This window comes from Canis lupus, chromosome 8 (genome assembly GCF_048164855.1).
Source record: "Canis lupus baileyi chromosome 8, mCanLup2.hap1, whole genome shotgun sequence".
Taxonomy (NCBI): domain Eukaryota; kingdom Metazoa; phylum Chordata; class Mammalia; order Carnivora; family Canidae; genus Canis; species Canis lupus.
Window position 1 is genome coordinate 63,539,121 of NC_132845.1, and position 4,455 is coordinate 63,543,575.

General features: G+C 48.6%; 1 long non-coding RNA gene across 3 annotated transcripts; it reads left to right on the plus strand.

Moving 5' to 3' along the window:
- The first annotated feature begins 687 nt into the window (after positions 1-687).
- On the plus strand, positions 688-4,182 carry LOC140637665 (uncharacterized). Of its 3 annotated transcripts, XR_012034728.1 has the most exons (6): positions 688-1,060; positions 1,263-1,359; positions 1,827-1,939; positions 2,446-2,548; positions 3,198-3,262; positions 3,870-4,182. It is a non-coding gene; the product is annotated as an uncharacterized lncRNA (long non-coding RNA). The 3 variants fall into 3 exon arrangements; XR_012034730.1 differs by lacking the exon at positions 1,263-1,359 and having other exon boundaries at positions 689-1,060; XR_012034729.1 differs by lacking the exons at positions 1,263-1,359; positions 1,827-1,939 and having other exon boundaries at positions 694-1,060.
- The last annotated feature ends 273 nt before the right edge of the window (positions 4,183-4,455 follow it).

Genomic DNA, 4,455 nt, shown 5'->3' on the forward strand with positions numbered 1-4,455 from the left:
TCCACCCTATGTGAAGATCCTCTACCAGATGTACCCCTTGCCTTTTCAGCGCTTCAGAGGTGAAACTGGTGAGAGCTGCCAGGTACGGAACAGGTGGGTCCCCATCCCTGTGTCGGATGCCAGCAGGCTCTCTGTGGGCTCCAGTGCGTTCGGCTGAGGCCCTTGGAGACATCCGCCTGCCCTCTCTGAGCTGGGAACCCACCACATCGTGTGAAGTGGAGACAGCAAAGACAGTGTGGGTCACACTCTGCCCGACTCTGGATGGCATGCCACCGTTTATTTTCTGTGGCTGGTGCCAAAATGCGAGACACTTGCCATATGCCCACTTATTTCCAAAGACTGCGGGATTCTAGATGCATCGGCGGCGGCGGCATTCACACACTCAGGGAGGTGTGATCATTGCCTACACACGGAGCGCGCCGGTGTGTGTGTGCCAGGAGGCTCCCAGCTCCCTCCCGGACACATCGAACACGCACATATGGTGTTGGAGGTGTCATAATTCCAGACACATAGCATATGTCCTTGGAGCAGACAAGGCACTAAATTAATTCTAAACACCGGTTGTAAGTTTCTTACCGAAATGCTCCCTTCACTGTATAAATAGCTTTTGTGCTCCACGTTTCCTACAGCGGGCTCTGTGGAAGCCCAGACATGCGATTCTGGCTTTACTTTTATAGCGCTGAGCAGTCTTCAAAATAGCCGCATCTCCATAAAGGGAAACTGGGAAGAAATGATGAAATGCTAAGCAAAGGGACGTGGAGTACTCTCCTCTGGTCTCAGGAGGAGGACTTAGGGCCTCTGAAGGACGCTGGCCCGAATCTCCCAAGGAGGGACAGTGTCCTGATTCTTACCTTCTCTTTTTCAGGATAGGCTGTGTCCCCACTGACACCTGGAGTCTGGGCTTCTTGGCCCCATCCTACCTCTGTCCCTCTGCTGAGTTGAGGGTTTGCTCCATGTTTATAATGATCTCTATGTGACATCAGAAACACCAGATTTGGGACCAGAACAAACTAGAATCCTGGCCAGAGGAGGCTGAAACGACATGGAAACTACTTTCTGGGTGAGTATATCTGGGGAGCTGAAGGCAACAGAGGAGCAGAGCCGCTGGGGCTCAGCCTGAGTCTTGAGCCTTTGACCTCTGCAGCCCTCTCCTCCCTTGCCCTACACTCCCATCCTCTCCTTCCCCTCCCATCCTCTCTCCTCTTCTCCTCTTTCCCCACCTCCTGTTCCAGTCTCTAGTTCTCCTACCTTCTTCACGACAGGATCAACCAGAACCACGGCCAGCCCATGTGATTATTTTGTGGATGTTGGAAAAGTATGCTCTTCTGAGTGTACACAACTCTGCAGGCACTCCCCTTAGTAAGTGGACAATGACCTTTGCAAAGGAAAAGTCTCTCCTTTCTCTGAGCAGATGCAGCTTTGTGATGAGAAATAGAGTTCAGTGAATGGAGGACAGGATGGGTTTCAGCTCCCACTTGCCCTCTTGGCTGGGTGCCTTTGTACAATGCACGATCTGTACAACAGTCCCAGGCAGCCCAGGGAACATGTTCTTACCCTCTTTGTCTGGAATAGGTACCTCCTACTTGCCGCTGGTCTTTTGTGGCAGATTATATTCTCAAAAGAAAAAAAAAAAAGGGCAGCAACAGTATCTCTCATTTCACACGATCTTCTTACAATGACAATCCTTTCATCTACAGTGAGGTCTTATCCCCTTGAATCTAGGTAGTTATCGCTATGGCAGAAATGATGCTATGTGACTGTGACTTCCAAGGCTAGGTTATAAAAGGTGATAAAGTTTCCACTTGGTTCTCTTGGGATGCTTCCAGGCCATGATGGAAGCCAAGCGGCCCATGCTGAGAGAACACAGACCCCGGGTCTGCATTCCAGCTGACAGCACAGCTGAGGTCCCAGCCAACAGACAATACCAGCTATCAGACCTGTGAGTGAAGGTGCCTTCAGGTGATTCCAGTCCCAGCATGCCCAGACTTCAAGTCTCCCAAGGGGGCGGGGGCAGGCTTGGTGAAGCAGGGGCAGGCCGGTCCTGTTGTGCTTTGTCCAAATTCTTGGCTCGGAGTGTATGAACATGAACTGGTTCTTTTCCACCACTAAATTTGGGTGTTTTTATTACACAGCAACAGTAACTGGGATAGCCTTCAAAATTCAGCTCTCTGTTCCCTCCTATAAGAAGCCCTCCAGGATGTCTGGATTGGGTCAAATCATCTATCTTCTGTGCCCTTGCCCCTTGCTCTAGGCTAATTGATCTCAGCCCTTACATTGTGCATCAGTTCACTTAATCCCCGTCTCAACCCTCTGAGCCAGGTATTCCCATCCCCATTCTACAAGTAAGGATACCAGGGGACACCCCTCAGGTCTATAGCTGATGTGGCTGTGAAAAATGTGGAAGTGCATAAAGTAAAATACATGAATTATTTCTCTGGGTGCCAGGTTCCTGGGCCTTCTGACTTGTACCAGTGGAACTCTTCACCCAGAACCCTGACAGGTGAATGAAGCCCATGGCATCTCCTGAGTTCAGCACCCCTCCCACAAGGTAAGCCATCATCCCTCAGAGCTGTCAGGGACCAACAAAAACAAACAAAAGAGCAGGAAGGTAGGTTTCCAGCCAAACAGCAGCAGCAGATCAGTCACAGGGTTCAGACACATGGCTGCAGTGGCTAGAATTTCAGACCTCCTGGGGCAGCAGGCTCCAAGTAGAGGCCAGAACTCTGGGAGTGACACCAGGTAGGAAGCCACCTGGAGGTACGTGTGACTGGTGTTTTCGCTGGTGGAAGCCTGGGGACTGCCTGGCTGCGGAAGCCTCCCGGGTCCTGTGAGCCCCGTTCTCTGTTTGCAGCCTCCGCTGGGTCCCAGGCTGAGAAACTGGGGGCACCGACCTTGCTTGGTGGCCTGGGAGCCTGGGCTGCTCGAGTCTGTGAAGTAGGGCCGGCCTCCGAGGAGTCCGGTCGGGCAAAACCACCCCTCCTACAATGAAACCTTTTTTTCCCACAACACATCCCTTCTATATCTTGACTTTGAACATCAGAGTGGCTTGCGTTTTTAAGAAATCACACAATACAGTAATACACTGTAAAAAAAATGTTCAAACAGAATACAAAGTTAACCTGCTCTTTCTATTCCCACCATCCCAATTTCTCTCTACAGAGGAACCACTGTTAATACTTTACCCTGTTCCTTTATAGGCTCTTGTCCACGGATTTGCATGTGGATCCACACAGCGGGTGATAGACCTTCCGATAGATTTTACGTAAGTACAATTATACTGTCTGCGTTATTCTGTGACTTGTTTTGCACTGAACTTTTTACTGATTATCTTGGGTTGTTTTTTTTTTTCCCCCGTGTCTGCACACTTAGCTAGAAAGCTCCTCACAGCTGCCTGGTTTCCACAATGCCACTGTGTCACGGTTTATTATTCCAAGTCCTTCTTGGAAGCAATTTGGACTACTTCCCATTTTTGCTATTACTATTGCTCCAAGTCAACATCTTTCCAGTGACTTACTTCTTGGTATATTTGTGCAAGTGCTTCTACAGAACAGGTTGAACTGGCATTGTTAAGTTAAAGGGTGTGCGCCTGTAAATTTTTAGCGATACCGTCAAACTGCGCCCCCGCCCCCCCACATGCTGTGCTAATGCTTCCTCCCGTGGCGACCGGGAACTCCTGTGCACCACCCCGCGCCAACATTACCTGCTATCAATCCTTTCACTCTTCGCCAATCTAATAGGCACAAATTATATCACTGTTACTGCAATTTGCATTTCCCTATTTAACTACTTAGGCTGAGCATATTTTCATATGTTTATTGGCCAATCATACCTCATCTATAAAAGTACCTATTCATATCTGTATTATTTAGGATGCTTTGGGGAACAAGGAACAGAAAAATGTGACTCAACTGGCTTTGCCAATAAGGAATTTATCTTCTTATATTGAAAGAACCACAGATAGGGGCGCCTGGGCGGCTCAGATGGTGAAGCCTCTGGCTTCAGCTCAGGTCATGATCTCCGGGTCCTGGGATGGAGCCAGAGTCGGGCTCCCTCCTCAGCGGGGAGCCTGCTTTTCCCTCTCCCTCAGCCCCTCCCTCCCTCCAACTCGTGTTATCTCTCTTGCTCTGTACTCTCTCTCAAATAAATAAATAAATAAATAAATATTTTTTTTAAAAAAAGAAAGAACTGTAGATGAGGACAAGTGAGATGGTGCAGCTGGTGTGGAAAATAGTCTGTTTGCTCCTTAAAAAGATAAACATGATGGCCAGATGACTCAGTGATGCCACTTATGGGTTTTTACCAAAAAAAAATTGAAAGAAAGGACTCAAAAGGGTATTTGTATACCCATGTCCACAGTAGCACTATTCCTAATAGCCAAAAGTTGGAAGCAACTCAAGTTCCATTAAAGGATGAACAGATGAACACAAGGTGATCCATCCATACAATGGAATATCA